Source organism: Fukomys damarensis, unplaced genomic scaffold, assembly GCF_012274545.1.
Source record: "Fukomys damarensis isolate Sample0158 unplaced genomic scaffold, DMR_v1.0_HiC HiC_scaffold_13, whole genome shotgun sequence".
Classification (NCBI taxonomy): Eukaryota; Metazoa; Chordata; class Mammalia; order Rodentia; family Bathyergidae; genus Fukomys; species Fukomys damarensis.
This window is the reverse complement of record NW_022900925.1, coordinates 26690350-26703545: the sequence shown is the minus strand read 5'-3', so window position 1 is coordinate 26703545 and position 13196 is coordinate 26690350. Positions and strand designations below refer to the sequence as shown.

Genomic DNA, 13196 nt, shown 5'->3' with positions numbered 1-13196 from the left:
CCAAATTTTTAATGAAGAAATTAGAAAATAATCTAGCTACATACTAAAAAAAAATCACTCTAAGTTTGGAATTAAGCTTCAAAGAATATAGGTTTATTTATTCTCACTCAAACAGTAAATCAGTGCATAACAGTAGATTTTAATCCAGCTTTTCTCTTCATATTTTAGAGTAAAGTCAAATAGTAAGCAACTACACATATATTTTCAGTCAAGCAAGATGGTGTTTCTCAGATTGCATTCTAGATAATAGAAATGTTATCTCTTTCACACACAGATACACACACAAGCTACTGTCCTATTCAAATGATACATGGATGATACGCATAAAACCCATTATTATGGTTTAGATCTTAAATGTCCCCAAAGGCCTATATGCTGCAGGCTCTTAGAGGTAATGGAATCTTTTATTGGTGGGGCCTAGTGGAAGGATATCAGGTCATTGGGGATATGCTTGTACAGAGGTATTGGGACCCTTGTCCTATTCTCTCTCTTCCTTCCCACCTGCCCTGAAGTAAACAGTTATGTATGAACAGCCATATATGTATTTCTAGCATAATTTGCTGCTTTGGCCACAGGCCTCAAAGCAACAGAGCCACATGACCACAGACTCAAACCTCTGAAACCATAGGCCAAAAAATTCCTTTCCTCCTTTAAAATGTTCATGTTAAGTATTTTGTCACATCAAAGGAAGCTGACTAGCACAGCCAACAATTGCATTTACAATACATCTTCTAATTAGCAGCTGATTATAGCTCACCAAGAACAATAACATACGCTATGTATCAAAGCTAGCAGTCCTGAGTTTACCAAGAATAATGATATCATATGATTAGGCTAATGGATCAACCAATAACACAAAGGACAGAAAAATCAAGCAGCTGCATATTTTGTAAATCATATTATTGTGCGTCAAACCTTGCACGGAGTACTACTTTGCCACATAGGTAAATGTGAGCTATTTGTAGGAAAATGGATGCACCCTGAGACTACATTAAGTGAAATAAACCAGACACACAAGCTTGAAAATAAATATCACATGGTTTGTCTTATATGAGAAACCTTAAATATAAATAAAAACCAAAATAATAGATAATAGGCAACAGGTAAATAGATTTTTTTACAAATGGGAAGGGGACCAAGAGATAGTGTAGGGAGACAAGAAGAATTAAGATGTGTAACACACATATAACAACTCTCAATGATGAATGTAATCATTACGTACTGTAAACATGCACTAATAAAAGTAACAAGTTCAAGAAAATGTTGCCTGGTTATTAATGCTTTTGTTTTTGCAGTACAGGGGCTAAATCGGGGAAGCAATGAGCTACATCCCAGCCCTTTTTTATTTTTTTCTTATGAGAGGGTCTTGCTCAATTGCCCAGGCTTGACTCAAACTTGTGATCTTCCTGTCCATCTCTAGAGTACTTGGGACTACCACTGTGCACCACTATGCCAGGCCCAATATTATTTAACAAATAATATTTTTTAAAAAAATCATCTGTTATCTGAATGTTAGTTATTTTAAAAGATACATTATTTTTTAAGCCACTGGTATGTATATATACAAATATAGTTTTAATTTATGTTTTACTAAACAAATATTAGATAATTACTATGTATATCCTTTCTTTTTGTTTTTGTCGTTTTGAGGCAGGATCTCACTATGTAGCCCAGGCTGGCCGCAAATTCATGGCAATCCTCCTGCCTCAGCCTCCTAAGTGCTGGGATTACAGATGTGTGCCATCACAATTGGCTTATGTATATCTTCCCTTACCTCATTTTTTCCAAACACAATTTGCTTCCTGAATTATCATCACTGTATATGACAATTACTGTGTGTATATACATTCATAAACAACATTCTGAATATTTTCAAGCTTTATTGGAGTATCTGTAGTCCATATTTTCACACAACACATTGTTTTGTTTTGTAGAACTGGGGAATGAACCCAGGGCCTTCACATTAAGCTTTATCTCCAGCCCTTTTAATCTTTTTTATTCTGAGATAGGGGCTCATTAAGTTGTCCAGGCTCAGCTCTAATTTGCAATTCTTCTATCTTTTGGTTTTTTTGGGGTTTTTTTGTTTTGTTTTGTTTTGTTTTGTTTTATCAAACTCTGGCCCTTATGCTTGAGAGGCAGACACCAGAACCACTGAGCTAAATCCCCCAACCTGCCTTAGCTCTTCTAGAGTGCTGGATTACAGGTGTGCCTGCCTTACTCAACATATTTAAAGATTTAACTGTATTGGTATTTGTGGGGATTGACTTACTCATTTCAAGAGTGTTAAACAAAACTGCTTCATAAACATAACACCATTTTAAAATCTTTATCAATGGACATTTAGACTATTTCTTAGTCTTCACTAAAATCTCTGGAGTGAAGACTTTCGTATGGAGTTCCTCGTACATATATTCAAGTTTGTTTAGGACTAAAACTATTAAACATACTGAGACAAGGTGAGCAAATATTAGAAACTGTTCTCCAAAACAGTCCAACAAATATATACTTCCTCAATAGCGAATTAAGTTCCCTCTGGCAACATTCATATTTTTGCTTACCTATTTTTAAAAACTTAGTGGATGTTAAGATGACATTTTGTTGTGGTTTTATTTTGTATTTCCCAGTTTTGTTTTGTTTTTTCTCATGAGTTTATTGGTACATTTTAGGTAAACAATACAGTTACATTCGGGATCTTGTACCTTTACATGACAGGTCTCGGTTCTCATTTTTTCCCCTTGTCTGCCCTCCCTTCACCCCTGTATTCCCCAGTTTATCAATCAGATTTTATATTCATTGACCACCTAGGAATCTACTTCTGTGTATCTGTTCATATCCAATACTCAAAAGACTACTGTAGCCATTTATGATTGAGCTACATGTCTTTTATAAATTCTAGGTTCCATTCCCTTTCAGTTTTGGAATGACAACCTTTTCCAGTCTATAGATTGTCAATCTAGTTTACAAAGGTTTTTTGTTCAAAAGGTTTCAGTATTACTTCACCTAAGTCTCTATGCTTTGTGCTTATAGCGCCCTAAGAAAACCTCCCCTTCCCCACTTGATATGCTTTTCTTAAAATAATACAAAATTGTTCTTCATATTTACGCCTTTAATCTACTTGAGAACTCATTCCTATATACAGAGTAAGATGAAGATCTATCTATTTCACACATGGATAAATGTCAGTATTTGCTGAATAGTCCATCACTCTACATATTTATCAGCCAGGTCTTTAAATATGCCTGAGAGTCCATTCATAGGCTTTTAATTCTCTTTTACTTGCCCACCTATCTCCCTATGTGCTAGAGTCATAATTACTATGATTTTGTATTGTGTTGATAATGACAAAAGCTACTCTGATCCCTTGCTTTTGTATTAATATCAGGGGAGGGCCAGGGATTTAGTTCAGTGGTTCTGCTGCCTGCCTCACAAGCGCAAGGACCCAAGTTTGATCCCTGGCACAAAAATAAATAAGTAAGTAAGTAATAATAATAATATTAGGGGAAAATGGGGTGGGGGCAGTGCCAGAACTTCACAAATGCTGGTCAAGGGCTCCACGAATAAGCCTTTATTACTGGAATTTTATTAAAATCTGAGAAAACTCAACTTGAAATTAAGATTAAATTGCATTTGCTGATCAACACAGGGAGTACAATGCCTTTACTGTATAAGATTGTTCCTTGGCTATGTTATAGTTCATAAAATGTTGTAAAACATAGATTAAGCACATCTTTATTTCACGTGTCACTAAGAAAAAAAGCTAAAAAAATTATGGTATGCTTGGCCTGGTGGTGCACATATGTTGTAATCCTCACACTCAGGAGGCTGAGGCAGGAGTATTGCTGATAGTTTGAGGCCAGCCAAGGCTACACAGTAAATTCAAGAGTACCCTGGAATACACAGTGAGACTCTGCCTCCAAAACAAACAAACAAATAAACAGATACAATCAACTATTAAGACATCCCATTTTAAAGGTAACATAGTATGAAAAAATACACATCTGAGAGGGAATGGATTCAGTCAGTGGTACAGTACTGTTAGCTTTTTGTTATGACAAAACACCTGAGAATAATAACATTAAGGAGGAAAGTCCATGGCGTTGGTTCATGGTTTTAGCCCATGGTGAAATGGCTCTCTACTGGTTCTCCTCTTCCCGCAATGAGGCAGAAATATCATGGAGTAGGACACAGTAGAGGAGAGCTGTTTACCTCACAGCAGCCAGTAAAGCAAAGAGAGAGGGAGAAAGCCAAAAAGGAAGTAAACAGGGACAACATACAGTTCCCAAGGTCATGCACCATGATACTCTCCCTTCCCCCTAGGTCCCACCTCCTAAATCTTCATCACTCCCCAATAATTATAAATCCACCAATAGATTCAGCCTGAAGTCAAGAGCCCTCATGATCAATGATTTCCAAAAGCCCCACACTTGGACCCATGAACTTGTGGAGGGACATCTTAAACAGTACTTGAAAACTATTAATCTACTGTGCCTAACTATTAATTGTGCTTAATTATGAAGTCTTGCATGTTTACACTTGTGTAAAAAATGTGCTGTGCAGTTTGTTTTGTTTTCTTAAAAGATCGTCATATTTAGGCCAGGCATGGTAGTATATGTCTGTAGTCCCAGCACTCTGAGAGGCTAAGGCAGGAGAATGGAAAGTTAAAACCCTGCTTTGGCAAAAATTACTCAAACTAACCAATCCATCATACCTGCCTTCCCGTTCTTCTAGTGGAAAAGCCCTGTACTGGAGAAGGACCATGCCCTGACATTTTCCCCTCTCTGCTTCCTTGCTGACACACTGGTCCTTCCAGATGTGGTCCCATCTAACACGCTATACATTACAGTGCCTCCTGTTTCTAGGACAAGAATAAAAAACATTTTTGGGGCGCAGTACTGGAGATTAAACTGAGCTATATCTCCAGTCACTTTTAATTATTTTATTTTTTTAATTTTGAAAAATGGTCTTAAAGAATTATCCAGGCCTGGGCATAGTGGCGCACACCTGTAATCCCAGCACTCGGGAGGCTGAGGCAGGAAGATCGCTGTGAGTTTGAGACCAGCCTGGGCTACATAGTGAGTTCCAGGTCAGTCTCAACTACATAGTGAGACCCTGTCTCAAAAAAAAAAAAGAAAAAAAAAGAAAAAAAATTGTCCAGGCTGAGCTTGAACTTTTTCTTTTTCTTTGAGACAGGATCTCGCTGTGTAGTTCAGGCTGGCCTCGAACTTACTATGTAGCCCAGGCTGGCCTCACACTCACGGCAATCATCATGCCTCAGCCCTCAAGTGCTGGGATTACAGATTTGCACCAACACACCTGGCTTGGGCTTGAGCTTTCGATACTCCTGCTTCAGACTTGGAGAGTCCTGGGATCACAGGTATGTAAAACTATTTCTTTTCCGAAGCCTTTTTCTTATCCCCTTTCTTACGTCAACTGGCATGAAAGAACACAGAACAGGAAGCCAGGGATTTAGCTCAGTGATTCTGCCACCTATCTCACAAGCACAAGGTCCCAAGTTCAATTCCAGTACCAAAAAAAGAAAAAAAGGAAAACACAGAACAGGGGCTTAATTCTCCTATTGGAATAATTCCTGAATAAAATCTGTTTTTAACCCCTCTACTATCTAGGCCTGGTTTTCTTTAATAGCTTACAATAAAAGAGCTATTTGTGTGTGTGTGTGTGTGTGTGTGTGTGTGTTTGTGCGACAGAGTCTCACTATAAAGTTTAAGCTGGACTTGAATTCTAGAGATTTTTAAAATAATAGCCAGGTATGGTGGTGCACTCAGAAAGCTGAGGCAGGAGGATTGCCCTAAATCTGACGCCAGTCTAGATGACATAGTAAGTTCAAGACCAGCCTAAACTCCATAACAAAAAAGAAAAAACAATAATAAAACATTTATTCCTACCTTTGATTAATCTTATTTGGTGCTGCTTGCATTTTTTAAGTCTCCTATTGATTTTAATTTGCTAGCATTAACGTTGCTGACATTTATGTTCATAATCTGATTAATATTTATTTTTATTTTTTTTCTTTTATTGAGTTTATTGAATCTTTAATTTCTAAATTAAATTTGTTTCTAAGCCACCTGGTTACAAATGTTAGTCAAAAGGTGAAATGTTAGCTTTTACAATGTTTTAAAAATCTTATAAAGAGGGCTGGAGTTTAGTTCAGTGGTTCTGCAGCCTGTTTTGCAAGCACAAGGTCCCGAGTTCGATCCCTGGTTTGAAAATAATATCTTATAAAGGAAACACTACTTACAATAAGAAACAGACAATTAAAGGTTTAAAAAACTTTTTTTTTTTTTTTTTTGGTACTGGGGATCAAACTTAGGACCTTGTGCTTGCGAAGCAGGCAGTGGAACCACTGAGCTAAATCCCCAGCCCTAGAAAATATTTTCTTTCTTTTTTCTATTTGGCTTTTTGAGACAGGGTCTCACTATGTATAGTTCAGACTGCCCTGGAACTCACTGTGTAGCCCAGGTTGGTCTCGAACTCACAGTGATCCTCCTGCCTCAGCCTCCCAAGTGCTGGGATTACAGGCATGCATCACCACACCAGGCATAGAAAATATTTTCAGTTCATCTGGATTTGATGTCTTTTGGAAGAGATACTAGCAATACATGCCTTGATCATTTTTCTTTCTTTGCCTATCCTCCAATTTTTCCAAAATCGAGTTTTGCGCCTCTTAATTATTTTTGCAGCAATGCTAATTTCATAACTACCTTTAGGACTTCTTCCTATCTTATGTTTTTATATTATTATTTTTCTGGCTTTAACTGAATACTTCTTTCATAATTGATTTCAGACTGAAAGTTTCTATATATCATCCCACAATTATATTAATAATTTATCAACGTGAACTAACTCATTATGTTAAGGATTTTTAAGAGCCTATTTATATATGTATATAGGATTTTTTTAAAGTATGTTTTAGTTTTTTTGTTTGTTTGGAGTATTGGGGATTGAATCCAGGGCCTTCATACTGAGCTGTATCTCCCAAACTCTTGTTTCATTTTGAGACAGGGTCTCATTAAGTTGTCAAATTGCCTAGGCTGGGCTGGAACTTGTACTCCTCTGTCTTGGTCTCCCAGAATATGCACTACCACATTTAGCTGTTTTTATTTTTGATGTGACTTTTAATTATATTGTGGTTACAGATCATGTTCTTTACATCAATTTCTGAAAAGTCTACATATTACTACAGACCATAGTACAGGGCCAGATGCGAGATTATTCCGAGTGATCTTGAAAAGAATACATATTTTGGGATGGCGGACACAGTTCATCAACAGACTACCTACCATGTAGCACAAAAAAAAAATTAATACACACATATATGGTGGTCTACATTCCCAGTCCATTTTATTTTTTAAATTCTGAGACAGTCTCCCTAAGTTGCCCGGTCTGGCCTTGAATTTGCAATCCTGCCTCTTCCTCCCAGTAGTGATTCCAAGCAGGCATGCTGTGCCTGGCACTCTCACTTCTTATAAATAGTTATCGTGGGCTTTTATTTTAAAAATCCAACTTAATCCATTTACTTTTATTATTATTACTGATATCAATGTCACACACTTTTGAGAGCTCAGAATAGTCAAAGAAAAAAAGACAACAAAATATAGATGGGACAAATAGAAAACAAATACGATAACAGCCTCAAACTTCACCATGTCAATAAGCACTTTAAACGTTAAAGGAAAAGTCAGTCAATATGGAGATACCTCAAAGAGCTTGGACTGGAGGTTCCATTTGACCCAGCCATCCCTCTGCTGGGTATCTTTCCAAGAGAACTAAAAGAATCATATCACAGAGAAGTATGTACACCCATGTTTATATCAGCACAGTTTGTAATAGCTAAATCTTGGAAACAGCCCAGTTGCCCATCCGTTGGAAACTGGATAAAGATGTGGTTTTTCTATTAAAATGGAATATTACTCAGCCATAAAGAACGAGAAAATAGATTCATTCATAGGAAAATGGATACATATTGAAGATATACTCCTAAGTGAAATAAATAAGTCACACATGTGTAAATACCGAATAGTTTCCCTGGTGTGAATAATCTGCAACAATGCATAAGATTCTAATAAGATTACTGACATTTAGAAATGGGAAGAAAGGAGCTAAAGGTGTAGGGAAGGTGGGATGGGTAGGGGAAGAGTAAAAAGGGAAAAGAAAAAAATGTGAGGTAATGACAAGATGGAAATAAAGTGTTTGTAGATGGGGAGGGGAGGAGGGGGTGAAGGGAGGGCAGAGGTAAGGGGAAAAAATGAGAATCAAGACTCGTCATGTAGAGGTACAAGATCCCAACAATGAATGTAACTGTACTGTATCCCTAAAATGTACCAATAAACTCAATTAAAGCTGAAAAAAAATTGAAAAAAAATTAAAAAAAAAAAAGAAAGAAAGAAAAGTCAGAACATTATACTGGATTATAAAAGAAACCCTTCACCCAAGTATATGCTACCCATAAAACATTCATTTTATTTTATTTATTTTTTGTTTTTTGAAACAGGGTCTCACTATGTAGTTGAGACTGACCTGGAACTCACTTTGTAGCCCAGGCTGGTCTTGAACTCACAGCAATCCTCCTGCCTCAGCCTCCTGGGTGCTGGGATTACAGGCATGCACCACCCAAGTATATGCTACCCATAAAACATTCATTTTATTTTATTTATTTTTTGTTTTTTGAAACAGGGTCTCACTATGTAGTTGAGACTGACCTGGAACTCACTTTGTAGCCCAGGCTGGTCTTGAACTCACAGCAATCCTCCTGCCTCAGCCTCCTGGGTGCTGGGATTACAGGCATGCACCACCACGCCCAGCTAAGACAAGCATTTTAAATATTTATACAGAATAAAAATAAAAGGAGGCAGTCCTGGTGGCACATGCCTGTAATCTTAGCACTTAGAAGACTGAGGCAGGAGGCAAGTTTGAGGCCAGCCTGGGTTACTACTTAGTGAGTTCAAAGGATAGCCTAAACTGCACAGCAAGACACCTGTCTCACAAAAAAAAAAAAAAGAGGATAAAACACATAGCATTGTAACACTAGTTAAAAGAAAGCTGAAATGCTTTTTGACACCAAACACAGAGCAACAATATTACCTAATTAGTGAAACAGATAATAAAAAAACCTAGATCTTTGATAACGTCAGTAAAAAAATCAGTAAATTTCCTAGCCAAAATGACCAGGGAAAAAGGAAGGAAGATACAGGCCAAACATGGTGGCACATATCTGTAATCCCACTACTGTAGGAGGCTGAGGCAAGAGGATCACGAGTAGTTTGAGACCAGCTGGGACTATAATAGCGAGTTCAAGCCAGCCAAGACTATATAGCAAGAGCCTGTCTCAAACAGCAAAACAAGTCTCAAAAAACAAAACAAACAAAAAGAAGACTCAAATTATTCTCCAGGAAGAGATGATATTACTTCAGAGTCTACAAATGCTGAACAAAATAGTAAGGGATTATTATGAACTTTATGCCAATAAATTCACCAATTCAAATGAAACACAGTATTTTCTTTAAAGGTACACAAACTGCCAAAATTCACTCAACAAGAAGTATGTAATATGAACTTACTGCTTTATATTAATTCAAGACAGTCAATTTGTAGTTGAATACTATAAGAAAACTAGGCTCAAATGGCTTTACTAGTGAAGTCTATCAAATATTTGAAATACAAACTATACCGATTCTATACAATTTCAAAAAAATTAAAGACACTTTAAAACTCATTCTTTACAGCACTGATCTACTATTAAGCTCAGAGATATTTCAAGGGGAAAAAAATACAGTTCACTATCTCTCGTGTACACAAATGTAAGAATTCTGAGACCAGGGATTTAGCTCAGTGGTGCTGCCTCCTGCTTCGAAAGTACAAGGTCCTGAGTTCAATCCCTGGTACCCAAAAAAAAAAAAAAAAAAAAAAAATTAAAAAAAAAAAAAAAAGAATTCTAGCTGGGCCAGTAGCACATGCCTGTAAACCCAGCTCTCAAGAGGCTAAGGCAGGAAGATTACCATGAGTGTAAGGCCAGCTTGTGCTCCACAATGAATTCAAGGCCAGCCTAGAATAATAACAAGACCCAACTCAAAACGAAGAGAAATCTAAAATTTAAGATAATTAAATCTTACAATATAATAAAAAGGACCCATCAACCAAACTAGGGATTTTAATACTAGGAGTACAATGCTGGAAAACCAACAAACCATAATGTAATTCACCGTATTAAAAAATGGAAATATGCTCTGAGGGAGGAGAATGGCTCATGGGCAACTGACTTACCTAGTGAGACCCTGTCTCAAAATTTAAAAACACAAAAATTAAAAGAGATCAGTATGTAGCTGATTGCCAACACTCACTGGGTTCAATCCAGTAATGCAAAAAATAAAAGATCCCAGAATGGTGGCTAGTTCCCTCTGCCAAGTGAAAACACAAGAAGAACCCTCAGTCTCTGAACCAGGAATTTGGCCCCTCAACTGACACTGAATCTGCCAGTGCCTAGATCTTGGACTTCCTAACCTCCATAACTATAAGAAATACATTTCTCATTTAAAAACTACCTAATATATGGTTTTTGTTATAGAAGTATGAATAAGCCTCAACAGATTAAGACACCAACATTCATTCATAACAAACACCCTCACAAAACAGGAATAGATAGGAAATCTTGAACTTGAAAAGTGACTACAATAAGCCTATAACTAATATCATATTTAAATCAAAATTGTACTAGAAGTACAACACAGTGTAAACTGACAGTTATGGGAATAAAAGGCAACTAAACTAGAAGGAAAGCTATTTAGAGACAACATGACTACCTGTATCAAACCAAGCAATTTATATAACAGCTACTAGAACTAATAAGCAAGTTTAATAACATCGCAGGGATATAACATCAACATTCAAAAATCAGTTTTATAGCCTGAGGAATCAGATGTCATTTAAAAAATATACTATTTACTACAGCATAAAAAAATGTGAAATAACAGTGTTGGGGGTTTAGCTCAGTGGTTCTGCTGCCTGCTTCATAAGTGTAAGATTGTACCTTCTACAAAGTACTACTGGAAAAAAAATCGTATTAATGGAGAGAGAGACATTACTCAAGAAGACTCAGTACTATTAAGATGTCACGTCCCCCAAAACCAATCTATAAATCCAAAATAATTCAAAGCAAAATCCAGAGATTAATAAAATTTAATTTCTACTAAAAAAAAAAAAAGGCAGAGATCGACAGATTCTAAAATTCAAATAAACTGCACATCTGTAATTCCAGCACTCAGGAAGGAGGCTGAGGCAGGAGGTCACCTCCAGTTCAAGAGCTTCCTAGTAAATTTAAGGATAGCCTAAACCACAAAGCGAGTGCCTGTATCCAAAAGGACAAATAGGTAAAAAATAAAAAGCAAAAGATTTAGCCAAAACACTAGAAAAAAGCAACAAAATGGCAGATATAACACTATCTTTTCTATAAAGCTACAGTAATCAAAACAGTGTAATCCAGACATAGTGATCAATCTTTAATCCCAGTTACCCTGGAGGCAGAAGCAAGAGAACTTGAATTTAAATTCAGACTAGGCCAAAAAAGCAAGATCTTGTTTGTTTGTATTTATTTATTTATTTGTGGTACTGGGGATTGAACGTGGGACATTGTGCTTGTGAGGCAGGCAGCAGAACCACTGAGCTAAAACCCCAGCCCAGCAAGACCTTGTTTTAAAGAATAAAACAGCCAGGCCTGATGCTTCACGCCTGTAATGCCACAACTTCAAAGACTGAAGCAGGATTGCCATCCTGGGCTACATAATGAATTTGAGGCCAGTCTGAACTATACAGTGAGACTCTGTCTCAAAAAAAAAAAAATCAATCAATCTGAATAAATAATTAAAACATGAAACAAATCTGTGTGGTCCTGGAATAAAATAAAATCAGTGCAACAGGAAGAGTTCATGTGTGTTTGGCCAATACATTCTAAAAAAATACACATGGCCAATTTAACGGAGAAAGAAAAGGCATTCCAATGAGTGGTACTAGAATGACTAGATAGCCAATTAACAAAAAAAATTTTAAATCTTCCACTTTAAATTTGTATGTCATCACCAAAATTATTCAAAATGCAACACAGATCTAAATACAAAACTTAAAACAACAAAATTTCTGAAAAAAAAAACCATGTAGATGATGCAGCACGCTTGGAATCTTAGCACTCTAGAAGATTGAGGCAAGAGCAAGTTCAAGCTTGGACAACTGTGACTCAGACTGGCAAAAACTGTACAAATTTTTAAATGGCTAGGGATGTAGCAAAAGCCCTAGGTTCCCCAGTATTATGCATTCACACAAAATAAAGAGTACCGAAGAGAAAATGAGAGTACTTCATAAAAACATTTTCAGATATTCAACAAAGAAAAATTATTTTGATCATCCCTTCTGGAAAGCTACTAAAGGGATGTGCAATATTCAAGTAAACAAACCAAAAGAGTGAAATCCACATGACTAAGGAACCCATGGAATGCAATACAAGAAGTAAGTGAAGGTGATCTTCAGAATCATTAAGAGAACAATGTCAAGAAATAGCTGTGAGCACTACAAGGAATTCTAAACAAGATCCTAGAAAAAGACAATGAAGGCAGCAACACCATGAGGCCCAACACAGCAAATCAAATAGGCAAGGCAAGAAATTAAAAGGAGGTGAAAAAGTAAAAAGAGTCAACAAAAGGCCAATAACATGTCAATAATAAGTCAGTACATATCAGTTATAACCAGCATTGTCAATGGCCTCAACTCACCAATCAAGAGAAATAGACTGGCAAAATGGAATAAGAAGCAAAATCCAATAATATGTTGTATACAAGAAACACACCTAGTGCAAAAAGCCCATAGACTGAAATTGAAAAGATAGAAAACAATTCTCCATGTGACAGGAGCCCCCCAAAAAAACAGGGGTAGCAATCTTATTTGCAAAGTAAATTTCAAACCAAAACTGAATCTAGTATTATTGATGTATGACAGTACTGTATCATACCTCTATGAATGTAAAATATCTAGTACCTGCTTTATGATACATAGTAGGGACCGTGCTTTATCAGAGCTACATTTAATGATATTACTCTAGAATGTTCTCTTTCCAGATGATGATTAAGAGGCTAATAGAAAAAATGGTGCCAGGTACCACAGCAGCAACAGAACTTTGCTGTTGTCTGGATATTATT

The 13196-nt window shown here is 36.6% G+C and overlaps 1 protein-coding gene across 12 annotated transcripts in view; it reads right to left on the bottom strand.

The window, feature by feature from the left end:
- Window positions 1-13196, bottom strand: part of Trim37 (tripartite motif containing 37) — a 151794-nt gene that overhangs the window by 108289 nt on the left and 30309 nt on the right. The gene's annotated exons all lie outside the window — the stretch shown is intronic.